Consider the following 27,755-nt stretch of genomic DNA (forward strand, 5'->3'; position numbering starts at 1 on the left):
CCAATGAACCAGATAAGACACACTAACGCCGGTCTGGGGGCACCCCGCGCGGGAAAGGAGCTACCGCGTCTCGCACTCCACCCGGCCGCCTCTCCGCGCGCCGGCACCTGCACCCTCCGCTCTCGTTTGCCTCTCCGTCCGCGTGTAGTAAAGCCACGAACTTAAAAATAAAATAATTTTTTTTTCAGAGACAGGCACGAAATGGGGGGACACGACGATCCGAGCGCCGACGCACGGAAACACGACCTCGCCCAGGGCGTCCCATGGCACGGAGACCCGTTCACGCAGCCGGAGAGGCGGCGGCGGGGGGTGTGCGGGAGGGAGCGACACCTGAGAAAGAAGGGTGATGAGCAGCTTCACATTATATTGGAAAACTCTTCCAACCCTTAACTCTTGTTTGGGGACCTGGCCTAATCGAAGTGCCGATTGTAGGCAGAAACAGAAACTTGAATCTCTTGCTGCAAAGCCGGTTAAAAGAGGCCCACGGGAGTAGGAGACACGGGCAGTGAAGCTCGTGATGCGACTACTCTACAGGGCTTTTCAGAGGCGTCCTTATGAGTTCTTCTGTTCGTTTTTTAAAGTGCAAATTTAGCTAAACAACTTTCCGAACAGCACACAACCCAGGTAATATGGTTACCCCCCTCATGTAAAAATTCTTGGTGATGCATCACCTAAAAGAGAATTCGTAAGATTTCTGATTGTGTAACATAAACAGCGAACATAACCAGGCTCAGGAACGCTTAAGTCCCCTTGTGTAAATGCCCGATTCCATCGATCAGAAATAGTTTGTAGAGTAAACCTCAATCACAGGGCCGCGCTCAGTGCCCTTTCCTGAACAGTATCTCAACTTTCCTCCAGCCCCGAAGAAGATAAACGGCAGCGTCGGTATTTTGCTCTTTCCAAGGAATAGACTGTCCTTTTCAGCCGACGGACGTCCTCAGGAATGAGATGTGTTTAGCGTTCGTATGAGGATATTTTGGAAGACGGCGCAGGTGTGGGCTGACTTAAATTACTCGCTTTTGTGTTTTTCTAAAAGGTCACATGTAGGCTCTGGTTTTAGGGAAGGCAGAGAGAATAAGATTTCCTGACATGAGTTAAAATGCCCCTGTGCCCAGCCTCAGATGGAGGAGATAATACAAACCTGATAAGGCATTTCGCTGAGGCACCCTGAAAAATGATGTGCCCATCAGCATGCGTGCCATCAATCAAAAATGATTTAATAATTTTTGCATTCAATTAAACAAATGACTCCACCGTTTGGAGGATTTCCACAAATAAGCAATTAGTAAAATGATCAGTAAAATCTTCCACGCTCTCTCACTCATTTAATGGTAAATTATTGAGCAGGGCTTTAACTTGTAGGAATATGTAATAGCCTGGGAAACAGTAGTGCAGTTAAACATGGAGTCCAAGAATTTCACAGTTTAATTTTCTAAAGTAGTAGAAAATACTAACAGAATTACTCAAGGGTTTTTTAAAAAATCGTTTTGGAACAAAGACTACATTTAGGAAACACATCAGAACAGCCCTAACATCTGAAGACATGTGAACTGAGTATATGGTTTCTCGAATTATTTTCTATATAAAATAACAGTGACCTTTAAAAAAACACCTCTGCTTAATTAAACACATAAAATTGGCTATATTAATGTATTTTTGTCTTATGTAACTAGAATTCCTTACAAACTAACAGCTATGTTGGCTATATTCCCCAAGTATCAGTAATTTGAATTCCCTGCATATAATTGACCATTAAGTTGAATCATAAACGCTACTGGAGAAACTCTATATACAATTATGCAGATCAGTAGTAGTTTTTAAGTCACTAATAACTAGACATATAAATTTTCTGGGTTGAAAGAGAGACTGTAAATCTATCTTGTGTAATTTTCTAGCCATCTATTAAAATGAGATAAATTATAGCATATAAACATCTTTGGGATCGGTTTTATTATAAGGAAATAATTTTCTTTGCTGTCAGAGAGGCCCAGGAGGGCAAACTTTTATTATATATTTGAGAACTGTTAAATTTGAGGATTAAACACATAATTTCAAACCATTTCTTAGAAAAGTTCTCGGACTATTAATAGAATTTACTTCTGAGATGTGCATTTAAAAATACAATATAGGTGACATTAATATTGAATTTTCATGACTAAGAATCTGTACATGGGACAGGAAATATATGCAAATAAAAACTAAAGAGTGAGGTCCAGGTGAAGGAGGACATTCAAAGTTATGGTTGGTAGAAAAATAATCTCTGTACTAACAATTTGTGCATTTTCTCTCTTAAGGTCTGCCCTTCACAATGACGAAATTGCTCATGGATCCTTTCACCATCCTCACACAATTGCAGCTGTGTGTATATGTGAGTGTGTGTGTGTGTGTGTGTGTGTGTGTGTGTGTGTGTGTTACAATCTCCATTTGCCTTTGCAGGGCAAATAGATAAAGGAAGAATGAAAATCTTGAGCTACTCTGACACACATAAGGACTTATAGTTTATTAATCGAGAATTTAGCTTATCCCCTCTGCTATTCATCTGAAATTAATTAAGTGTGTAGAATTACAAGGTGGGTGTATCCGAGACAGCAGGCCCTGCTCGGACTAATCAAAAGGGCACGTGTTGAATGAGCACAATTTAGTTAAGGTTAATCCAGTGAAGATGATACCTCCCTGTTCTTAATTAGTCTAGGTGATAGATTGTGGAATGGGAAAGTAGGAAGGAAAGGAAATTCGGTCCTACTGAATACCAGGATTTTCTAATTTAATTTAGGTCTCTGTTTTCACAGACGCAAACAGTTTCCAGGCAGAGAGTAGAACCACGCTGTCTAGGTTCTTTTCTAAGGCGGTTAAAAAAAATTGCATGTGTATTTTTAAGAAAAATAAATAGAAAAAAATGAAGCTTTCAAAGGTGTTGGTGATAATGTGCCTTTCATGACCGACATGTCAGTTCAGAATTCTATCACAGCTCAGTGGATTCTTTGTGATTTCTGCTGGGGGCGGGTTACTTTTTTGTACTTTCTTCTGGGTACCAATTCTGATCAATGTGTTGAAGTAAACAGAGACATTTCTGTACCTGTAAGACTGTATTAATGAAATGAGTGTGTATGTATTATTAAAAACAATATAGTTTAAAGTATTAATAAGGACATACACAGCTACTCACCATGAATGAATTGCACAATTTAAATAATGTTGAACAAAAGAAGCAGGCGTAGGAATACATACTTTATGATTCCATTCCTGTAAAGCTCAAAAACAATCAGCACGAATCCCTAGTGTTACACGTCACAATATGATTACCCTCGGAGGAAAAGTCTGCAACTGGAACAGAATAAGAGGGGCTCCTGGGGACGCCGATAACGTTCTGTTTCTCAGGCTGGGTGCTAGCTCCGCAGGTGTGTCCACTCTATGAAAATTCATTGATCTAATGAATTTGTGAACTTACAATTTGTGCATTTTTCTGTATATATGCTTTATGTCGATGAAACATTTACTTTACAGAATGAAGGTGAGTAAGAGAAAAAATCACTACGGAGTAAGGGAATGGGATCTTGGGGCAAGACATTTTTAAAAGACAGGGCTGAGGGCTGAGGATATAATTCCAAAAGAGAAAAAAAAATGCATTAAAATGTATAGCAAAGTATTGTTAACACGGTCTTTATGTGTCCACTTTGCCATCTTATTACCTGCACACCCACAAACACTTAAGACTACTCCAGATTTCACCAAATATCTGAATCTTTTTTGGTTTTGCACATGTTAAAGTCCAACTCTGATTAAGGTGTTTAAAAATCTTATTCTTTGTTGCTATTTAAGGTGCAGCCACCCCCCCCCAAAAAAAGCTCATTTTCTCCTTGCTATTGCAATAGGAAATCATCAGATGATTTCCTTGTTTTCAGTTTTGTGATATATTTTCTGTTCAAGAGGGGGTATCTGTTTCTGATTTATTAACATTTGATCCCCTGGTTTCCTGCCATTGATCAAGCCTAATACTTGGCTCAGCTGATGAGTTTTATATGAAAACTGATATTTCAGGAAGACGGAAGGTTGAACCCATTTTTAATATTTTCCCCCTTCATCTCTTTCAGAGTTTGACGTACACAGGAGACACCTAGCAAAGCCCGAAACTATATTCTTTCTCGCCACGTCACCCTGGTATAAAACTTTTTGGAAGTCAAGCACGTATTTATCAATAGAAGAGATGTTTGTCCAGTGTCACTCACATCCTGTCAACTGTATATACATTTACACCCTCTCGCCAAAACATGCCTTCACCCCGCTGCTGACCGGCTGTCCGCCGTTCAATCTCCAGTGAAGTCACGGTGAGTAAGGTCAACTCCTTGGAAACATCTGTATTTGATCAGTTTGCACAAAACAGGGGCCTTCCGTAGGCTGGACTTCCCTGAAGCCCGCTGCGACAATAGCTGATTCACCGCCGCTGCCAGGGCCTCCCTCAGGAAACCTTTTTCCCCTCTGAGACTATACAATCATTGCCCAGACTCAGCTCTCCTTTAATGAGCTCGGGGTATTTGCAGTGCCACACTTTCCAAGCTGGCAGCACATTGAGAGAGAATTTCCCTTAGTCAACTGGAAGAGATTGTTCTAGTTATTGCTACAGGTGGGACGCTTTGTGCTTCTTTATCTATTTTGGTTCTGGGAACGAGTAACAGATGGAATCAGATCAGAAACTCAGCAACATGTTGACAGTATTTTGACCATTGTAGACCCTGATGGGGTCAGTTCTGTGCTCCCAGGTGCACATCCGTGGAGGATTAGCACTAGCCTCTGTGTCTCTCTGTGTTTTCTTTTCTCTTCCTTTCTTTTCTTCCTCTTTTTTTTCCAATCATATTTTCAGCATTGCATCATCAACATGTTTTTTCACAGAGAATCTAAAGGACAACTCTAGAGCCTCTTTTCCTTTAAAACAAAAAATAACTTCTAGGATAGTCTGCTAGCCCCAGGTGGCATTTTGATAGGCGGAATATGCGTTTTATCCTCCTCCCTGGCACGACAATTTAAATGCGAAAGAAAATTGATGAAAAGTCTGGTGTAAACTTGTAAATTAAACATCAACCTGAAGATAGCATGAAAGAAGTTTCATTAAAATTCGGGCATCACTAAACTGGCCGAACATTTAGAAAATTCCCCAAGTGTTTACAAAATTGTTGGCTACATTTCAAAAATTTACAAGTCGGACTCGCCTTCATTGACAAGGAGGGTGGAGCAAGAAGTTGCAAACACTAGTTAATCAGTTAGTTACCTTTCCATAGACGGGCTTCTGTGTGTAATAGGTATCAAGTGGGAGGCAAGAGACCCACAAGACAGTCCAATTCTTCAGGAACTGCCAGAGCAGACAAGGCAAAAATACATGAAAATGTTAATAACAGGCAAAAGCAAGAAGTCTCAGGTCGTCAGTACGTGGTGAGTCACTAATGTGCAGATCATCCATCCTTTGCTCATGTGAAAAGCACATCGAAATGGCTGACGCGTCTGTCTGTGGTCCCATCTCCCATCTCGGTGTTGTTGCTTCCCCATCATCCCATCATCAGCGGTGCTGGGGTCAGACAAACTTACATTATTATAAGCCCAGCGCTCTGGGACTGCAAATTCCTGAACCTCTCTGTGCCTTAGGTTCCTCACCTGTGAATGATTGTGTCACCTCACAGGGCAGGTTGGTAAATGAGACAATGTCTGCAATGTGATTAAAGCGATGCCCGGTGCAGCAGCATGCTCAACACAGTCAGCTATGACTGGTGTTCAGATTCCTGGCATTCCCATCCGCCCACATCAGCAGCCATGTTGTGTTTGATATCTACTGATTCAGTTTGGATAAAAAGGAGTTGTCTTGAAATACATCAGTAACCTGCTTTTTTAAATAAATACTCACTCACTGCTTAAGGTCTACTCGCTCGCCCAAGCGACCCAATTCAATAAGGATGGGAATTTTGGGTGATTCACGTCACCATGTTTTCCCCTAAGTGCAAAATTACACACTGTTCAAATAAAGGAACAGCTTTATTTTCCACCACAAAAGGGTGAACTTTTAAAGGTCTTGTAAGGGGTGTAGAAATCCTTCTTGGGCACCAAGACCAATGTTGTCCCAAATGTCAATATTCTGGGAAACCTGACCTTGTTGCATAGTTTTAACTGGCTTTATGCAGGTGACTCAAATGCTTTTTTTACCTCAGCCCAGTCTCCTAGGTCAGCGATTTTTTTTACTCATCTCTGCTTCTGAATTGCCTGATGGCCAAGGGACCCGCCCCTTCCTTCTTTCTCCGGTGATCTCCCTTCTCCCTGCTCAGGCAGCGCCTCATCCAGGGCTCCCTATTCCGTCTTCTGGGTCTGCATCTAGCCCTTTAAGACACTGTGCATTGCCCTATCCATTGGCTCAGTGGATAGAGCGTCGGCCTGCAGACTGAAAGGTCCCAGGTTCAATTCCGGTCAAGGGCACATGCCTGGGTTGTGGGCTCAATCCCTAGTAGGGGACGTGCAGGAGGCAGCCGATCAATGACTCTCTCTCATCATTGATGTTTCTATCTCTCTCTCCCTCTCCCTTCCTCTCTAAAATCAATAAAAGAATATTTTTTAAAAAAGAAAATTCTTTAAAAAAAAAAAGACACTGCATCTCCTGCACTGTTATGAGCGTTGGCCCTCCTGCGAGCTTTTCTTTCAAAATCGAACTTTTCCCAAGTTTCTCTCTTTGCTTTGCTCCACAAATCACTATACCCTTGACATTTGCTCTGTCTCCCTTCTCTGTCTTCCCTTCTGCATAATAGTTCTCTGTTCTTAAGAGAAGGGGCGGGGGCTACAAGGTGTGAGGAAGGAGAGGTTGGAGCCATGACTCCTAGTCTCCCTAATGTGTCATGTCTTCTTCCTTCTAATGACCCAGTAAGACAGTTCTGGAGCCTGTCATAACCTTCTTCTTCATAATTATTGTAAGATACCTGCTTAACCCTGCCTACCTGCCTGCAAGTACCATCGAAAAGCACAGTTTGTTCCTGGTGAGTGTCCGCCCTGTTCCTTCTCTGGTCCTTCACTTTTGTGTCCTTGGGGATGTTTCTCGACAGGAACTGTGCCTAATTCAGTTCTTCACAGAACCAGGCATGTTGCTGTCATTGGATTAAAAGTCCCACTCAATTCTGATAAATTTAATTAATTTAAAATATAAAGATGATTTGGGGTTTCTCTGAGAAGTGAAAGAAAAAAGAAAAAGGATGCCATATCCCTGCCCCCGTGATGGAAAATGAACACAGAGGAAAGAAATAGCGCTGAAAGATGTGTGATTGAGGGAGGTGCTGGGGTGACCAGCCTTGGACGTGGGAACTCCCTTGGAAGAAGTCAAGGCTTGTTTAATGTCTGAGAGGCTTTGGCTGATGGAAAAAGGTGTTTACAATGAGTCCTACTTAGTTTAGTGTCCAATTTTCTAATTTTCAAGCAATTGATATTTTGAGAATATTCACACACTACTGAATAATAACTCAAAAACATCAACTTAACTAATTAAATTCCCCTAATAAGTGAACATTTTTGCACACTTAAGTAATTGAAGTCTTCACAGATCTAGTATATCGGATTCTCCTAATTGCTGTAAACACTTTCAAAATATCAACAGTGACTTGATAATACAAAACTCATCAGTTTACTTACACTAAAACCTGTTAAAAAGGATCACACTCTATACATAAATGCGATTCTCCTTTTTCTTTGTTATTACTCTAATTTTTAACTTTTTTTGTTCATCATTTATTTGTTTATTTATGTTTAAAAACATAGAAATAAGTGATTTTTTTTATTTTTTAATTACAGTTGACATACAATGTTATATTAGTTTCGGGTGTACATCCCAGTAATTAGACATTATATATCTATACTAAGTGATCGTCCTGATAAATCTCGTACCCATCTGACAACATACATAGTTATTAGAATATTATTGACTATATTCCCTTTGCTGTACTTACATCCCCATGACTATTCTGTAGCAACCAGTTTGTACTTCTTAATCCCTTCACATTTTTTTAGCCATCCCCCCAACTCCCCTCCCATCTGTCTGGTATTTTTGTTTTGGTAAAGTCACGATGGTCTTGGAATAACTGAAAACTGGGCATGGAGACTCGGCATTTGCACAACCTCGCTGGCTGGTAACAGAATACAGGGGATGGCCCCACTTTGGTGCCAGCTGGCTGGGCTTTTTTCTTTTTTAAAAATCCTCACCCAAGGATCCTCCATTGATCTTTAGAGAGAGAGTGGAAGAGAGGCAGGAGGGGGAGAGAGAAATATCTACATGTCTACACAGCCCAGCCTCACCTTCAATTCGAGGAGCAGATACCTGCAGATGAGCAGCCACATGAAAGTAGCTCCAGGCTGGACAGTGAGGTTGGCTAGAAGGCTGTCAAGTGATGAAGCAGCTCATCCCTAAAGGTGGGATTCTGGGCCCTGGGACTAACTGGATTAAGGTGAGTCCAGGGAAAAAGGATTAGAACCCTAGCCCAGGAGGATGAATCATTGCTTCTTGTAGGAGATGAACACATAGTTCTCTTTCCTGTTCTCCCATGAGCACCTCTGTTCTTCTGTCTCTCCTGTTCTTTACTTGGCTCCTTCGTCTCCCACTCCCTCTGCTTTCAACACCATTTCTTCTTCATCCACTTTTCTCTCCTTTTCTAGGGTTTGGGCCTGGAATCCAGGGGCACAAGTTGGCCCTGCTGGACACCCCAGAGAGCAGGAGGTGCTACTGAACTCAGATCCTAAAATACAGAAGACAACAGAAGGGGATGGGAAGAAAGGGGAGGCAGAGTCAGCATCAGCAAAGTGCCTTCAGTTTTAGAAAATAAGAAGCATGTGAATCTCATCTTGTGTATACATTCTTTAATTCGATTAGGATGCTGCTGCAATCCCAATCATAGTGATGAATATATCTGAATATTTAGTGTCATACCACCACATATTGAGTTGTCGACAGTGCTTGTCTAAAAGGCTCTTAAAACTACAAAGTAATGCATCTCTGATGGTGGAATCCCAGGCACTGAAACAGACTGGTATGAGAGATATTGGGGTGGAAGAGCTATCCCAGCCCCTCTCCAGTTACACCAAGTAGGCAGCCATCTTGTCCAATTATGTAAAAGGCTGCTGGCATCCATTTTCATCTGAATGCATTCATTTGTAAACTAAAATGACTTCTGGTGAATTATCTTCTCCAACTAGAGCTACAGAGCCTTAAGGTTTATATTATTAATCCATTTCTTAAAATCAAGCATTTCTCTAGCAAAAGATTACCTCTTAAGCCCCCCCGCAGGTCCCAGCCAGAAAATGAGTTGTCTGGGTGACTTGGTTCCATGAGCAGAATCGTAGAGCAGCTTTCATTCATTCATTATTCACTCATGCAACAAATAAGGAATGGGGAATTGGGTGTTTCCAGGGGTCTAGGGGAGGGGTGTCAGCGGCTTCAGTTAGGCCTGAGACTCCTAACTGGCAGGATAAACTCTGGAACCACAACCAGAGCCTCTCTGCCTGAAAGCAAAGACTTAACCCCAGAAAGGGAAAGGCTGAGAGGGAAAAAGGGAGTCTGTGGGCTCCACAGTGTCAGCTTATCACTCAGAATGGTATCTCCAGCAACATCTCCCCTCCCTGGCTCTGCCTTCTAGAATTTGGCAGAAAAGAGCCTTCGGAAGATTTCCGCGTGAACAGGACTCATTTCTCTCTGGAGCAATCGTGGGAGCCATCTGCTCTGAGGTCTGCATGGCAGGGAGTCAGACAAGCCCGCTCAGGCTCTCCCGCCAGCTCCACTCTGATGCTGGCTTACTGTTCTGGTATGAGCACCCCAGGCCCTGAAGTACAAACTGGGATAAATAGCAGGTTGTCTTGCGGATCTGCCGCTCCCCAGCAGGGCAGTGATGAGAATGCAGCATCTGTAAAGAGTACCAGGTATGTGGGATCAGAAGACTGGGATCCAAATGCTGCCACTTCTTAGTTGCACAGGCCACTTAACCTGTTTGAGAGGTCGGTATTAGGAGGGTGAATTTGTTCATGTTTTTCGGATCTAGAGCACAGTAGCATAGGTCATTATGACCCAATTTTATCAGATCTTTGTGAGTGGCAGCTAGCTGGAGATTTGGCAGGAGGTTTGAGGAAGAGAAATGGAGGGAGGGGAAGGAGAGAGCTCCAAAGCAGAATGCAGTCTAAGGCAGACAGGCCTGGAGCGGGCTGGGCACTTGCAAGGCACAAGAAGGTCATTGGGAAATAGGGGAGGGGCTTGAGGGAAGAATTGGGGTGGGGACAGGAATAGCAAGAAAGTTGCCCACATCAAAGCCAATGGGTGGCTTGCTCGAGACTCAGGCTCAGCTTCTGTGGCTGACACACAGCTTGTGGAAGGTCGTTGAGACAGCTCAGCAAAGGGACAGGGGAGTTGTGGGACTCTCCAGCTTCCAGTCTAGGGTACGTTTTGGGGAAAAGCTTGGTGTTTCCCTGCTGCTGTTGTCGAGACTGGGGTGAGGGTCTGCCCTGTGCCTTGCCAGGGACTGGGGAATGCTAGGCCCTGCTCTGGGGTCCATGTTGGGCAGTAGGTGCTCGGCCTAAGACTTTGGGACACGTGCTTTGCCCACCTACAGACCAGGTTGAGGGGGTGCCACAGGACCCCCCATATTTATTTCACAACTGATTAATTTAAAAACCACTTCTAATAGAAACAGGCTTTCAATTCTAAAATCGTGGGCATCCAGCTTAGCTGGACTTCTGCAGCATTCAAGGTTCTACCCAGGGAAACACACCTGGCTGCATGGGGAGGACTAAGGAAAATCTTTGGACGGCTGCTTTCGGCGGGAGAACTCCGCAGGCCCCCGCCAGGCTAATGCAGCCTTGAGGTTTGAAGGGCAAATCCCCCCAAACTGGAGCACCGCCACGACCGCTCTCACTGCCGGCTCCCGGGGCCATGGGCTCTTACCACATTGTAAACTATACATTTGCAAATCTCACAGCTAATCCACAGGACAGCCTGCCTGCAATCTAATATGGGTCTGAGAGCCCGGAGGCACCCTCGTGGCACAGGCAGACCCTGTCTTAAGCCGCACACTGAAACGTACAACTGGTTAGCCAGACGGCAAAATATGTAACCTGAAGTCCCCGTGCCATGAGAACCACGTCTCTGGAATTTCCTGGCTTCGGGAAGGCTGGCGTTCAGTTTCTAACCTTTGCTTTATGCTGGTCGAGCTCTTGCATTTTACTCCTGGGGTTGTTTCTGTATTGGGTGGGGAGGTGAGGGGGCAGGGAGGAAGGAATGAAAGATCTAATAGAAAAGCGAGGAGCCCGAGGCTGCCAAGTGGTGCACGGAGCCACATCTGGGCCTGGCGCAGCGGGCCCAGGGAGGAGCGATGCAGACAGAGGCCTGGAAACGCTCCTGCTGCCTCCTCCCCGCGAGCATCGCTACAGGTTTCCCACAGCCCGTCATTGTGGCGAAATGAGAACAGCTGTTAGATCAGGGCAAGAACGTTGGACTTGGGGTAGAACACCTCACTCCCAGCCCTGCTTTTACCCTTCTACTGAGGGACCATCGGCAAATCTCTCCACTTGTCCGAGTTTCAGCCTCCTCTATCAGTGGGGCTCCTCTGACCTCCCGGAGAATTGTGAGGCCGGGGTTAAGTACACGGGGGGTGGGGGCATCCAGAAACCCATTGATGGAGCCCTTTGGAAGATCTGAGTTCAGAAAGTGGCCTCTGCTGCTCAGCACAGGAACAAATAAAATACCCAGTGAGCAGCCCTGTGCCGGGCAGCCTTGCCTGGCCGTGAGGTGACACCGAGGGGAATAAGGAAGGCCGCCACAAACACACCATGGAGGACCGAGGACAAGCCACCACCTCCCTCAAAAGATGAGTAACAGGACGAGGCATCTCTCACTGAGAATCAGTAAACGTTGGAAGGCATTTGAGGAGAGAAGAATGAGCATTCAGTGACGGATGATAGATTCTTTCAGGGGAGAGAGGCCTTTCGAACGCTTTATTCTGTTTGCTGTGGCATCCTGGGAATATTTCTTGCCCCTAAAAAGTCTAGTCAAATGTGTCCAAGTTTGAACAGTCCCAGGATCCATAATCTAACTCTGCCTACACAACTTGAGGAAACATTTCCAGATTAAATTGGTTCAGGGAACCCCCTGTCTCTCGTGGGACAGTTTTGTCTGTCAATGCGGAGGGGCAATTCCTGCCTGGGGAGGCGTAGTCTCTAAGATGTTATTGTTCTGGATGTGCTTCGTTTTTTAAAAAATTATCGAGCGTCATCATGTGATTCGGTTTCTTGGCCTCGGCCTGGAGAAGCCTGAGATCGCCTCTGAGGGAGTTGCTTGTTGACAGCTGAGGCCTTCAGACTGGGACAGGCCACACGTCTGTCTCCCCTGCAGCCCCGGGCTTCAGGCTGAAGCCGCCAGGGAGGATTTCAGTTACGACTTAAAGAGAACAATGACATCTTAAACATGTCGGAGCCTTACTGTTGTTGCCTGAAGGACTCCTCCAGGCCTGTCCCTGTGTGGATATTATGCGACCAGGACCCATCCTGTAGTTACCTCCAGTCTGAGCGATTTCTGTAGATCACACGAAGGCTGGAGGTTTAGATGAAGCCGTATTCACAGTGAGGGAGCAGGGTGCCTACAAGCTGGGAGTGGCATGTCTGTGGAGAGCTAGGTCATCAAATATTATAGCAACACCAGAGATAAAGAGACAGACTGATGGAGGCAAACGACTGTGAGAAAACACAGCAACGTATTTACAGTGGTTGTCTTTATGAAGTGGTATGATGGGTGGGTCTGTTTTGTCTTCATACTTTTTGCAGTAAAAATGGATAATTAGAAAAAAATGGATAATTGGAAATTGGTCCTGCAATGCATCACTGAAAGTATACCCAGCGAAGAAACACACAGCCCTTCTTTCTCAAGTAGAGCCTTCACCAGAGTCTGCCGTAGGGTGGGAATCAGGTGACTCTCCGTTGCCATTCAACCTGCGCCCCAGCTACACTATAGACCGCGGAGGATCCACTGGAGAGCAGCAGGTCCTTTGGTCATGGCTTTGGGGTTGCCCCACATCCTACCCCTCCCTCTGTCATGAGGAAACAAGAGTCATCACTGTGAATTCTCTTTAAGCTTTTTTCTCCTCATGCCTGTGTCCTATGGTCTCCCTTGGCCTCTGATAAATGTTATCAGCCTTTCTTTCATTTCTGTTTCCTTCCATTCCAAGTGGGTTGGGCCTTTAGCTCCTAGAGGTAGAGCATCTACAGGACGATCTAAGCATCATTTTGCAGAGAGCTCTACTTATTTCTGTTGCATTACCAAATGCCCTTGTCACCGTGTGTGCCAGGTCCCAAGGCGGGGATGGATGGAAACAGTGTATGGAGGATAGAAAACCCCATCCCATCACTTCCCCATAATGAGTGTGAATCACCTGGCATATCCTCCATGCTCATTACATGGTAATTACTAGGAGTATAAGAAGCCAAAGCTCACTGAGGGCCAGGATAGTCCTATAAGAGATGGGACTTGACCTAGGCAGTGAAGAATGGCACAGAGGAGAGATGTAGAAAGTAAGTGGGGGGGCCAGCCAGTGTTGCTCAGTGGTTGAGCATCAGCCTATGAACCAGGAAGTCACAGTTTGATTCCCAGTCAGGGCACATGCCCAGGTTGTGAGCTCAATCCCCAGTGTGGAGTGTGCAGGAGGCAGCCGATCAATAATACTCTCTCATCATTGATGTTTCTATCTCTCTCTTCCTCTCCCTTCCTCTCTGATATAAAAAAAATATACAGTGGGGCCTTGACTTAGGAGTGTCCCAACTAACGAGTTTTTTGAGGTATCATGAGCAAGGGTGGGAAAACAGGAATGAACATGCTCATTTTGGTGGATGGTGAGGAGACTAATGAGTATGGGGGAGAAGTGGGGCCAAATGGTGGGGCAGAGGGGCTAGAAAGTTGAGATGAGGAGCCTGGACTTGAGGCAGCACAGATGGGACCTGTGGGAGGTTCTGGAATTCATGCAGGTCTTGTATTCTACCATTGTGTTCCTTTATCATTGCGCAGCAGAAGTACCAACACCCACAAAGCCCTCCTCATTACTCCTACCTCCTCCTCAGAGGGACAGGGCGCCTTTCTAGTCCTGATGCCCTTTGGGGGAGAGCTGCCCCCAGCGGCCAGACCCCCATCAGACTGTAGATTGTGGTCTTACTTCATAGTATTTCTGGGAAGACATGTGAAGGCCAACCAACTAGTTTATCTTTCAAATGAGGCTCATTTCACGAAACTTTGAAAACTTGAGTCAGAGCTGCCACCATAATTACTGCCGTGTAACACAAACCTACAAGTACACTCTGTTACCATCTTCAGAGCATGCCTAATGGATGTGGCCTCCAGGAAGACCGAACGGCACAAAATTATTATTTTCGACCATCAAATTGGCATGTGCGCCAACCTTGGCTAACTGCTCAGCCACAGATAGAGTTTAAAAAAACATGAAGGCGCCTATGATTTACGCTCTAATGTCAGGTGAAGATTATTAACCTAACGGCAATAAATTCTTAGAGGCAAATTGCTTGCATATTCCAAATCAGACATAAGCAGCAGTGTGTGTGTCCAGCAGGCTCTATGGGTGAGTTCCTATTTCTGAGAAATATTTTATGTCCCGGTGTTTTCCAAAACATCAGAGCATGGGGCTTTCAAAGATAGCAATGTCAATTTTGAAGCAGATTCATGGAGGGTGGGGGAGGGGGGAAGGGGAAGGAGCCATATTTCATATTTAATTTTTCTTTGGTTCTCTCTTAACAGTGTGAAAACATCTTGTTGAAAACTGATCATGTAAGCAAATCTTGCAGAAATTTTTGCAATTTCTATTTAGCTTATCCTATAGTACTTTGCACAGGAGTGTGAGGCTGGGCAGAAACTCATACTTGCAGGTATATTTTATTTCTGTTGACTAGAACGACTAGATTATATTTTCAGTGAAGGAAATAAGCACATTTTCTGTTTCCTTTGAGTTTCCCATTAATACCTGGTACAGGGTTCTCCATTACTACGTGCATTGTTCATTAGCGAGTGCTATCAGTTGGGAGAGATATTCTCAGCAGCTCATCACAAAATGCAAAATGAAAAGCGGCTTGCACAACATGGCGCTTTAGCTCATACAGTGAGATGGTGAAAGGCAGGGCAGAGCAGCTTGGTCAGTGCCGAGCCTCAGCCATGACAGTAGGACCCAGGCTCCTCCCATTTCTCTGCTTCATCGTCTTCCACGTGTGGATCTCTTACTCGCCACACTCACACCCAGCGCAGGATTTGCCAATTCTCTCTGCTCTTCTCTTCAGGAGGCAGATCTTTCCCAGAAGCCTCCGGCCAGCTTCCCCTCAGGTCCCATTCGTCAGGATTGGGTCTCACAGGAGCAGCCCATTTTGAACTATAGTGAAGCAGGAAACAGCAGAGGGCTGCCCGTGGAGAGCCACCAGGAGTCTGTCCTGCTCTGGGAGTAAAGGATGTATGTTTCCAATGTGAGGTGAGTGATGACAGTGGGAAAAAACAAGTCTTAGAAGTTGTGTGGTGGGGAAGAGGTTGGGAACCATAGATGTCAAGTACCTAGTCTGAACAAAGTTCCCCAATCCCTCCAGGCCTTGTAAGTAAAGTCACTACAGAAAGCAGTAGACTATCAGTTTGGCCCTGTAGCAAGTTCTGTTTAGCACTTAGTTTTGCAAATTGGCTAAAATAATTGGAAAAGGCTGTGATCATCATGGTCACCTTTGAGATACTGGCTGCTTACATATTGTTCCATTACCTGCCCAACTTCATAAAAGCAGGAAGTAGTTTGCAGCTGATCCTTGCTTGCAAATGAAATGTAGAGTAGCAGGTTATTTATAAAAATACTAAATTAATAATTTGTTGACCTATGATATGAAATAATTGTGTCACATTATAAAAATGCAGAATAGCTAATGATCTGATAAAGCCACCAGCTGAAAGTATTAGCCCTTCTCTTCAGGGGATGCAGTACATAAAATATGTAACATTAACATAAATTATATAATATATAGCATTATAATATATATAACATACATATAGACTATAGAATAAAATAGTAATATTTCCATTTATAACAAATCACTTTCCTTGTATTTTTCCTTTATGTTAGTTACATATATCAGCCTATGTTACTTAGATGAAAGATAAGTCCTATGCAATCATTCTAGGTTGACATGTTTGTCATACAGAAATTATGCCAGAGGAAATGCATTGCCACCAATGTAAAGAGAATAGACATACCCGTGTGAAGAAAGGATATAAGACTTGCTAGGCTCCTGCAGACAGGAGGCTCACCTCCCTGGTATTACCTGGCTTTTCTGGGACATCACTCTCAAAAGCAGAGTTTTCTTAGGCGGCACACACTCACAATAGGCTAAATCCTTAGGAAACCTTGACACCTCTGCGGGGAACTGCACAAAGCTCTTAAGTGTTCACTGCTCTTAAAATATTTGCCAAAAGTCAACACCCGAATTCCAGTTGTCTTGGGCTGCCTTGAGGAGCTGAGGAGGAGACGGCTGTCAGGAAGAACAGATCCTTCTCACCCTCCGGCTCACACACCTCTAGCCTAACTCATGCCTAACACGCCTGGCACACATGAAAACCCCCCGGCTGCCCTCTGCCCTTCCTCCTTCCCGCCTGTAAACTGAACACCCACATGTAGGGACTCAAGTCCAAAGGGGGCAGAATGAAAGAGAAGGTGTGGACACTGTTCTCATCTCCAAGTGCGCATAGAAAATGAAACAAAACAAAAGAACACTCATGAGCTGCATGGTGGTGGGCAAGCTGAACCAAGTGTGAGAGTCCTCTTCCCCTCCCCATATGTGGCCATAGTAAGAGTTTGAAGGTCTTGGGTCTCCGTGGGTTTTCTTCCAGAGGAGACCCTCACACCCCGCCCTTGACCCAAACCAGAACATGCTCAGTGGGAAAAAGAAGTTGCTCACAAAGAGTGGGAGATCCAGAGAAAACCACCGCCACCCTCTGTATTTAGAGCTCCCCAAGGCAACAGGGGAGTAAATATTGTCATAGCGAGGCTGTGATTCCTCCTGAGCACACCCGGGCTAGAGCTGCAGGCAGGCCTTAGTCATGCTGCATGACGACGTGGTGAGATAAACACAGAGGCTCTGTGTTTAACATTTCCTTCCGTGGGGCCGCTGGGGCCTCTTCTGAGGGCACAACACAACTGGCCAGCATTCCTCTTCCCCTATCCCTGCTCTCAGTCGGGGAGAAAGGAGCTGGATACCACTTCCTCTCTTGCCCCTAAATCCCAAGCCCACTGAGGAGTTTAGATGTAGGTGGGGAGTTAATGCACCATGCAAGCTGGGCAGAGCTCCTGGATTGGCTGCAGGACCAACTTCATGAGCAGTACAACCTCAGATGGGCCCCATGCTTAGATGGACCCGCATTTGATTTAATGCTCTACTGTCACGGTCTAAAAATTCTCAACAATTTTGAACAAGGAATTTCATGTTTTTATTTTGCACTGGGCCTTGCAAATTATGCAGCCGGTCTTATTTGCCATATGGTCCTTGAAGGGATTGGGCCTTTCCCTCCCACTGTCTCCAGAAAGAGCTCCCTCATATCCAACTTTCATTTTCATGGAAGCATCAAATCACCCGAGACACACTCCCATGCAGACCCTGTGGGAAGTGGGAAACCGTCCTGACTGCCAGTTGTGGGGATAAAAATGAGACAGACACAGGTTCTGGGTGTGCAACCCTCCCCCTCCCCTGCAGTCTCATTCCATCCCAGGAGCTTCCATGCTACTTCCCTGAGAGGTCTCTCCTCGCCATCAATCAACGAGTACTTACTGCCTCCAGCCATTGACAGCTCTCTGGATGAGAGGTGAGGCAGGAAAGGATGGTACTTTACCCTCATGGAATACAGTGTCCACCCAGGGTGGACATCAGTTGGCTAGCAAAGTTGTGGTAAATACTGAGTGCCAACGAGGACTAGTGGTGATAAAGAGATGGGGAAAGGAAGAGCTCAGTGTGGGGATGAACTCAGAACTTCATGGATGAGGCATGCTCTCAACTTATCTCCATCTCTTTCCATGGACCAACACTTCACTCTAGCCAGCTCTCTCACAAAAGCCTAATAAGGAGGGGTGAGGAGGGTTGGGAGAGGATCTGAATGTCTCCACCCCTAGAAAATGAAACAACTTATACCGTCATCCCTGTGGGTGAAGATAGATAAAAGGAAGCTTATTATTATTATAAATAATTAACTCAATAGCATCTCATTCAGAAGAGACAATTAATTCTGATGAGAAGACAATGAGAGCCCAGAAGATGGTTGATACTCTGCAGCTGCCACTGGATCACAGAGGTCTGCTTACCAATAATTAGTTTGATACGTCTTTAAAAAAAAAATATATATATATATATGTATATATATTAATTATGTATATATGTATATTAATTAATTATATATTAATGTATGTATATATATATATTAATTATTGATTTCATAGAGGAAGGGAGAGGGAGACAGCTCCTCCTGCACACCCAACACTGGGGATCAAGCCCAGAACCCGGGCATGTGCCCTGACCAGAAATGGAACCATGGCCTCCTGGTTCACAGGTTGATGCTCAACCACTGAGTCAAGCTTGCGGGGCAATGCTCCTGTCTTTATACCAGCAACACAAATTCTCTGTACCATTCAATCTAAGAGAGAATTAATTTATTTGGATAATGGTAAAAACATGATGCTCTGGAACTTTCTGTATGAATGTGAATCTTCCCTTTATTTTTTCTTTTAACTAATTGCTATCCAACAGCACAAACATTTCTAGAGCAGTCATTATATGCCAGAGGCTGTGCAAAGGTCTTAATACACATGATCCCTTGTAGACCTCACATCTGTGTTAAGTAGATACTATTTATCAAGGACTGAATGTTTGTCTCCCTCACCCTCCTGCCAAATGTACATGTTGAAATCCTAACCTCCAAGGTGATGGTATTTGGAGGTGGGGCCTTGGGGAGGTGATTTACATCATGTGGGTAAAGCCCTCGTGATGGAGACTAGTGTCCTTATAAAAGAGTCCCCAGAGAGTGCTCTCAACCTTCTCTGTCATATGAGGATGTAGTGAAACAATGGCTTTGAACCAGGAAGCAGGCTCTCACTAGACACCAAATCTGCTGGGGACCTGATCTTGGACTTCTTAGCCTCCAGAACTGTGAGATATAAATACTGGTTGCGTAGGCCACCCAGTCTGTGATATTTTTGTTGCAGCAGCCTGCACTAAGACACAACTATTATTTTACATTTATAAACGAGGAAGCTGAGGCATGATTGGTTCACTAGAGAAATGAGAGGCAGTTGGAAGTTCAGGACCAGTCTATGTTCTGGGCCTTTGACCTCTCTGTAAACCTCTTCCTGAGAGTTGGGAGAAGGTGATGTTGTCTTCAGGATCTTGAACCCACCCAGAAAATGTCCATCTCTTCTGATGTCAGTTAAATCAAATATGGGACTTGACGATTCTACCAAATGTTAGGCATTTCTAAGAAGTATCTTAGAAGATGCTAGGAAGCATTTGCAAATTTCCATGAACCGTGTTGCCTGTGGTTGCAGATCAGTCCTTTACTTGTTCCATGTAGAAGGTCCCCTGGTAAGGCTTGCCAGCTCAGGACCTTTCTCCTCTTGGTTATTATAGCCTCTTATTGTCCCAGAGTTTCCTCAACTAGTGTTCTTACCTGATGGGGGGATAAAAACAGCAGTGGAACAGTCAGCGTGACTTCCTCCTCTGGATTCCCTGGGCCAATGTAATGATAGGGCAGACACCACTTACCAGCATTTATCTTAATATACAGGCAGTCCTCACTTTGTATGGTAGTGCAGGACTATAAATATGATCATGACTGCTGAAACCCTGCCAAGTGAGCTTAGTAGTTATGGAGGGAAATTATAATTGTTCTCTGATCTTTAAAAATTTTTTATCAAAACATTAAGAACTCTCTTACTGTCCGTTATAACTTTATTAAAATGGAAAAAATAATGAAGCCAATATTTACTTAATAGATTGTGATTTAAAACATTACGAACATTGAGAATCAACGTATTTTGTTTCTTTGTAAAAAATATCTGTCAAGAGAAGTTTGAATAGTTCTCATCTTCTTCTCATAAAACATATGATACGGAGAAAGCATCTTTTCTACCTTTGATATATTGCCATGTCCTTTTTAAGTTTGGGTCAGCTTCCAACACTTTGTCATTTGCACTTTCAACTCTCAAGTGCCTTACAGGTGAAGATTTTGCTGGCATCACTTCCTCTGGGACCTCTCCATCCTCTTGGTCACAACCAGTCTCCCCATATATGTCACCAAGTTTGCCCTCACTAAGACCTCTATAAGAGTGGCATTGTCACTGTTGCCATGGGCCGCTATTTCTTTTCGAACTCCGTTTATGTTGGGTTTGAATTTTGCCTCCAGCATCGCCATTTTTGTTTCTTTGCTGCCCTTTCATCTTTCTTGGCCAAATCCCTCTTTATGATTCGCACGTGGGTTTATCGCTGGGAGACAAGGAAACAGCTACACGCTTTGCTGTCTGGGGGTGAACTGAGTAACACAGACTTTGAAAAAAGTGACATAGTCCATCACTGATCAGGACGTGCCTCTGTCGTTTACATAGAGATTGGGGATTGGCCAGCTAGCAGAGAGGTTTGTGCTTTACACAACTACTCTGTTAATACACATAGTGACTGAAATTCCAACCATGTAGTTGGGGACTAGTATCATTAAACTAAACTGTGACAACTGAAATTCATGCTTATTTGAACTCTGCAAAGTGAGGATTGCCTGTGCATTATGTCATTTCATTTTCATGGTGGTTTTATGAAGGATGAAGATGATGCTGTTATTGTACCCACTGATAGATGAAGAGGCTTAGGGAGGCCAGTTAACTTACACCCATGGGCACACGGCAAGGCAGTGATGGAGCAGGAATTAGGGGGCCTGCACCCCTCACCACCGCTCCCCAGGGCCTTGATTTGGAAGGAGGTGGGTAGCCATGCCTTCCCCTGGAGGGGCACCTCATCACACTTCGTATGTTTGGGCTACACGGGATCTTTGACCTGGATCTCACTTAAACTGCCCCAATGACACCCACACTGCTGACAGAGGGCTTGGCTTATCACCCAGCGAGGCAGGTAAGATAAGGATTTTGAAATAAGGAGAAATGGAGTCACAGAGAAAGGGAGAGCCTGGTCCATGCTGCACAGCTGGCTGCAGGGCATCTTTGGCAGGGCCACACCATCTGGTGGATACAGCCAGACCCCGAACGGAGGCTGGTCCTGAAACTGGGGTGACTGGGGGCTGAGAAGATGGCCACTCCTCTGCCCCCATCCTACACTGGCCACACTGTTGGGAGACCCCCTCACCCCATCCCAAAAGCAGAAAAGCTAGCTCTTACTCACGTGGCCCAGCCCAGATAGGAAGGATGTTTCTCATTAATGGGATCAGAAAAGGCATCTCTGTAAGAAGAAAGAAAACATGGCATTACTTGCCAGGGTCACTCCCCTAGAAAGCACTCTAGAAAGCATACAAAATCGTTAAATTATCCAAACATTAATTAGATTGTTAACTAAGACCGATGTTAATCCTCAAAGCATATGGGGCAGGCCCTTTGATGGACCTGGCCTAATGGCTCTCGGGGCTGGCTGGCACTGCCTGTCAGAAAGTTGCAGTCTTGGAATGAACAGCTGAAAAGAAAAAGTAGGTGACTGTATAGAGACTCCATCCGCCCCAGCAGAGTCAGACTTGGCAAGGCAGGCTGGGGGCTCCTCTGACCACGCCAGCCACAGTAGAGGCCTTCTCACCTCCCATCGCCCTGCCCCTGGGGTCTGTATCTTCCTTCCTTACTCAAATGTACCCTATGATTTTGACTCACAGATTCATATGTTTGAGTCTGATCCTTTCAAATATGTTGTAAGCACTTTGAAGGAAGGGACCAGCTGTTACATGCTCTATTCTCAATGGTACAGACTTTAAAATTTGAATTAAAAGAAAATATTTTATTTCCATTTTCTTTTCTTTCCATTCCCTTTCCACCCCAGTGAATGTAAAAGGGAATGTGACCTAAAAATCTACCTCAGCTGCCAGTCCATATCCCAGGACAGTATTCCCAGATTGGCCCCGGAATCAAATGCATGGCCTGCTGCAGAGAATTTCTGAATTGCAAATATGGATGAGAAAATCCTATAAGTCAGGCTATGCAGCTGTGACTCAAGTGAGACCAAGGAAAATTAACCTTTCTTTCTGCTTTCCCACTCCCAAAATTTCTTCTTTTATTTCTTAGATCAAAACTCCAGAAATTGTTTGGACCTGTTGGAATAGAACTGGCGAAATAAAAACTTCAAAAACCCTATACTAGCCAATTTGAATCAACTAATTTAAAATTTTATTTCTGGGATGTCTTATTAAGCATCAGACAAGGTGATGGGAGTTTTCTTAAAGAGTAATCCCCAGTCTGTAAATGAGGAAACGGGTGCAGAGAGGCTATGTCATTTCTCCACCAAGTGCAAGAAGGGGGATTTGAATCAGTTCTGATTCACCCCAAGGTCTATCAACTGTTAACCTTATAATTCTCTTTTTAACCTCTTGGCCCGGCATGCATGCAGTCCTCGTGATAGAGAAGCCCTTTTCTCCACCTCCACACTGTAATTCCTACTCCGCCTCAGACTCAATTCAAACTCCCCCTACCCCATTCTGATTCGCCCCCCTCATCTCACTTCCCAGGGTTCCCTCTGCTTAATTCTGCAACAGCACTGAGAACATGGGCTTCTAATGGTTCATAGGCACCCATCTTCACACAGCAGATGACCTTCTCAGAAAATAAATGCCTTTCAATTTGTCCAATTTCGGTGTTCCCTCCACTCCAGGTGTCTCCATCTGAATGACAGGTGTTATTCACTCTCTCAGACTGATTGTCACACGTCAGTGATGCCCAGAAGGCCAGGCCTCCACTGGATTAAACTTCTGGAATCCCCATCCGCGCAGTTGCTCCCAACTCAGAATTCCCACTGGCAGGGCCCTCAGAGGGCCCTCATCCTCACGGCCTCTAATGCACTGGCCCGGCTGTTCTGTAAACCGTTGAAGCATCTTCAGCTCATTCTAAACCGGAAGGACTAGATGTGTATCGGGAGAAACCAAAACACTGTTTGATTAATCGCCACCTTGCGAGCTGGAGAGTGATGGCTGGGTATGAAAGGTGGTTGTTATCTAAATGGAGTGCCGGCCTGTCCCCGGGATCCCGAACAAATGGACTCCCCTCTATTTATAAACAACCCTGAGGGATGAGCAGCTCGGTTTACGTTGGGAAGGGACCATCATTCATTTTTATCCATCATACCTGCTTTTAGTGATATTACACACACACCCTGCTTGGGCCCGAATCTCAACAACCCAAGAGGTTTATGTGCTTTTAACACCAATTTTGAGGGTCTCTGTGTACATTTCATCATGGGGGTGGGGGTAACAGTGGGCCTGGGACGCAGTGTGTGAGCTGCCTTCTTTTTCAGGGCTTCACGCAGGGTTCATGGTGAGGGTGAAACTGGGTAAACTACTGTTGGCCCCAAGGGCATATTTGTGAACTGCAGGTGAGAAGGCATGAGCCACTTAGACAACCAGGGTTCCCCTGGCAAGAAAGGGGGGTGGAGCGAGCCAGGGAAGAAAGATGTGCAAGTAAGTCTAGTGCAGCGCTGGCCCCAAGCAGGCATTGGACACTTAGCATTCACTCACTGGAGAGAAGGAGAGGGAGAGGAGGGCTGAACGGGCACAATTCCCCACTTTGTGAATACAAACTATTTCATGTTAGATAGAATAGCACTTCTACTTTTTCAAGATTTCCTGGGGTATTTGTTCTTATTTTTAAAATAGCCCCATAGGAGGGCAAGGAATCCTATTCTTCTCACTTCATAGGTGAGGAATCCGAAGCCCAGGGCAGTGAGGTGGCTTGCTGAAGGTCAAGTGTTGATGGTCAGGTCAGGGCCCAAGTCCCCATTTTCAGATTCCCAGTTCAGAATCAATTTACTGGATCCTCAGCATGTCCCTGTTGAACACCGGGCTCCACTGATAATGCTGGAGTCTCATCAGGGGGCAGGGGACGGTTTCAGGAAACAGTCAGCGACCAGGTAGAAGTGCTGCCTCTGCAGGAGCCGTAGGCACTGAGAGGGAAAAAGAGAGGCTAAGTCAGGGCGTCCCTGAGGGTGTGGGGCGCATCCTTACAATAGCTCTGCCCCAAGGTAAGGTAACATGAGCCACATGGTCATGTTCCTAGTAGACATACTACAAAAAGTAAGCAGAAACAAGTGAAATTAATTTTAATCATATATTTAACACAATCTTTAAAATATTGTCAATATTTTACAAATTGATATACGTATTTATAAGTGAGACATTGTCAGTTCTTTTGTTTTGCATTAAAGTTTTGAGATGTGTATTTTATTTTCTCTTTTAACAGCTTTATTGAGGAAAAATTATACACACAAAAATTGCACATATTTAATGTTTGCAATTTGATGTTTGGATGTATGCATACGCTTGCAAAACCATCACCACCTGTGTGTATTTTAAATCTCTATTCAAATCCTAAGTCTTCAGCGGAAATATTCTACCCGTATTTAGATTTCTTAAACTATCCAGTTGAAAAGTAGTAGATTCACATGCACAGGCTGTTGCCAACAGACTGAGAAAGTTTTCTAATAACTTACATATTAGTTTTTAAATTTAAATGAACCAAAAATAAATGTATTTAAAACTCAGTTCTTCAGCCATAGACACATTTCAAGTGCTCAGTAGCCACACATGGCTTGTGGCTACCATATTGGGGAGCTTAGCTGTAGAGTAACCATGGCAGTCACAGTTTCAGAAGCTTGGCCTTCTAGAGAATCTGGGGCTCTGGGAAGTGGGCCAGGCTTTCTCTTTCTCATCATGCACTTGCCTGGCATCTTCTTTTTCTTTTAAGTCTTATCAAAACAAGGCCACCAAAAATTAGGTTGATTACCCAAAAAAATGGGAGAAAGAGAGGATCTGGCACCTTCTTTTCACTTGTTATCCCTTTCAGTGTGACTGCTTACAGAAAGGACAAGGCTTCGGTCTGTGACGTATCCATTCGTGCATGGAAGACATCAGGAGGAGGTAGGCATGGATTGGCATTCTACATTCTGTCTCCTCTGATTCATGGAAGCTGGTGAGTGTGATGTCATAGCACACAGTCCCTCGCAGACCCACAGGGGTCCTTCCCCATGGCCGTCGACATACCCCCAACACACACACCACACAATCCCCACACACCACACACATACTCACACACAATACACACAGACCACACTACATTCCACACATCGTAACAGACTTAAAAAGTGTTGTAATAACTTAAGTATTACACCATACACCACACACACACACACACACACACACAATCCAAACACAGACACACACACAGACACAAAATCTGCTCTTCCGAGGTCTGTGACATTGAGTAAGGAGCAGGAGCTGTTCATTCTACATTGTTCACCCTCAAAAATTAATTTTTGAATGGTAGGACTTAAGCACTGAACAAGAAGTTAGGAGGCCATGCAGAATTTGGATTGCCTGCCTCCATACTTGGGTAAGCCAATTCCTTACAACAAATTTCCTATATCTATCTTATTTCCTATATCTATTGTTTTTCTGGAGAACCCTGACCAATATACATAGAAACAGAAATTTTGGCTGGCAAATGGCCATCTGGAATAAAGACTACATTTTCCAGCCTCTCTACAGGTGGCCGTGTGACCAATGGGATGTAAACAGAAGTTCATGTGGTAGATTCTGAAGACCTTCCTTAAAAAGATAATCAGCGTGTGCTCTTTGCTACCTCTTTTCCTTTTCCACCTTCCTGCTGCTTGTCACAGAAACATGATAGAGGGACCTCCATCCCAGACACAGAAGGAAAACTAACCGGTGAAGTGGGGGCCTCCAAAAATGGGGAGAACTCAGAATAATCTGGGTTCCTAAGGGTTTGGTGAAGTAAAACCACTATGTTGTTCTGAGCTTTTGCTTGAGAAAGAAATGAACTTGTTTATCTAATCCACTGCTATTTGGGATGTCTGTTCCCAGTAGCCCTGCCTTATCCTAAATGACATACTCAGCCTTTCCTGTATCCCTTCTATGTCCCTCTATGTATCTGAGAGGAACTGCCACTGAGTCCAGAGTATGCTGAATGCAGGTGTGAAGGTCATGGTTGTAGTTACAGATCCCAAAGGATGGGCTGGCACAAAGTAGGTTTGTCTGCCCATGAAGTTCAAGTGGGGGATTATAGCTTAAATATTACCTTCCTATCTCCCTTGGATAGATAAAATTTTGTTTAAAAACACAATCACCTTCTAAAAATTCAAATAGTCAATTGAATAGATTTTCTTGGTTTTTGATGGAATGTGCGGGCTGTTTCCTAACACGACACTAAAGAGTTGAAGTGAGTTTTCTCTTCTTTAACAGGTGCGTTGGATATTACTAGGTGCAAATATGCCTGTGTGTCTTAGACTACCTCACAGTCACATGGAATTCGTGACTAAGTTTTTTCTTTCCATGAAAATGTTTTTAAGATGTAAAACAAATGTTAGCTAAACTGATGAAACTCTTTGTGTAGCCCTGGCCACAGCTTTACCAAGCAGTGCTGTTCAGAATAACCGCTGTATGAGGACAGTCATTGGCTGCTTTGTCCATGCCCCAACTCAGAACCCCTGTTCCTAAGTGACACGTTGTTCACCCTTCAGCTGACTGTACTCTGGGTGCCCAACATAACAGCAGCCAAGCCACAGGCCGGCCGAACACTAGGCCCTGCTCCCTCCATCCCCAGAGAAGATCGAGGCCAGTTGGGCCAGTTATATTTCACTTAACACAGAGAACAGCCAGTTAGCATTGGGGATGGATGCCAAAAGCTGTATTGAGTTGCCACAGGCAAGGCCGTCATGATGGGCCATATGCAAGGTGAAGTAACAGAAACTATGAGTAAGCAGAGAGGAGACTGGAACAGACAGCAGACAGAACAGGAATTGTTGGGAGAGAGGGCCGGTCTCCAGGGCCGCTGTGGCTCCTTCGAGATTTGCAGCTCCTGACCCGTTTCTAGCTCCAGTGCGCATGTGCCCCTGCAGCAACCTTCTACAAGGTGGGGGCCTTGAGTGTGTGTTGTTTAGCATCTATCCTTTGTCTATTTGCATTTTGTTACCTAGTCCTGATGGGCCAGGCAATCCATAAATGCACACAGCTGGATTGGCAAACACTGGCTCTTCACCTGAGGATTTTTCACTCAAGTGTTCCTACAAATGTCAAGGAGAAGAGAAGGGGCAACTTTCTGGAAGGGCAGATGTAAAACTTGAAGGAGCAAAATCTGATGTCTTGTGCTTGAAGTGGGCTCTCTAGGCTGCATTTGTAATGCTCTGGGCTTCCTCAGAGTTACAGGTTGTCTCTGATGGGAGCCTCGGGAAAGAGTTGAATACAGAGAGGGTTACCTTCCACTGAAGGTAACTTTAAAAGATAAAAACCTTAAGAGGTGAGGACCATACTTTGAATACCTCAGCTTCTCCCAACTCCCTTTGGCTGAAAAAAACAACACACAAAACCTTGTTGGTGGGTGAGAGCTAAACACAGCAAAGCCTCTTTGGACTCCTCCTTGACAACTCCCTGCTGCCAGAGGCTGTCAGGACTGCAAGACCCATAACTGTAGGTCTGTGTGTAGAAACTAGTGTTGGGG

The 27,755-nt window shown here is 44.7% G+C and overlaps 3 long non-coding RNA genes across 5 annotated transcripts in view; 2 read left to right on the plus strand and 1 right to left on the minus strand.

Annotated features, from left to right (window-relative positions):
• The first annotated feature begins 182 nt into the window (after nucleotides 1–182).
• LOC106694871 lies at nucleotides 183–4,325 on the plus strand. The gene is made up of 3 exons (XR_001345940.2): nucleotides 183–992; nucleotides 2,295–2,368; nucleotides 4,092–4,325. It is a non-coding gene; the product is annotated as an uncharacterized LOC106694871 (long non-coding RNA).
• A 759-nt stretch (nucleotides 4,326–5,084) lies between these two features.
• LOC106694873 lies at nucleotides 5,085–16,541 on the minus strand. Of its 2 annotated transcripts, none has more exons than XR_002827126.1 (2): nucleotides 16,268–16,541; nucleotides 5,085–5,557 (listed from the first exon to the last, which is right to left on the minus strand). It is a non-coding gene; the product is annotated as an uncharacterized LOC106694873 (long non-coding RNA). The 2 variants fall into 2 exon arrangements; XR_001345942.2 differs by lacking the exon at nucleotides 16,268–16,541 and adding an exon at nucleotides 5,644–5,812.
• Nucleotides 15,009–27,755, plus strand: part of LOC106695112 — a 50,668-nt gene continuing 37,921 nt past the window's right edge. For both annotated transcript variants that reach the window (XR_002827125.1, XR_002827124.1), the window contains exons 1-2: nucleotides 15,009–15,506; nucleotides 25,086–25,159. This is a non-coding gene — a long non-coding RNA (uncharacterized LOC106695112). The remainder of the gene's footprint in view (nucleotides 15,507–25,085; nucleotides 25,160–27,755) is intronic.

This window comes from Myotis lucifugus, unplaced genomic scaffold (assembly GCF_000147115.1).
Source record: "Myotis lucifugus unplaced genomic scaffold, Myoluc2.0 scaffold_6, whole genome shotgun sequence".
Lineage (NCBI taxonomy): Eukaryota > Metazoa > Chordata > Mammalia > Chiroptera > Vespertilionidae > Myotis > Myotis lucifugus.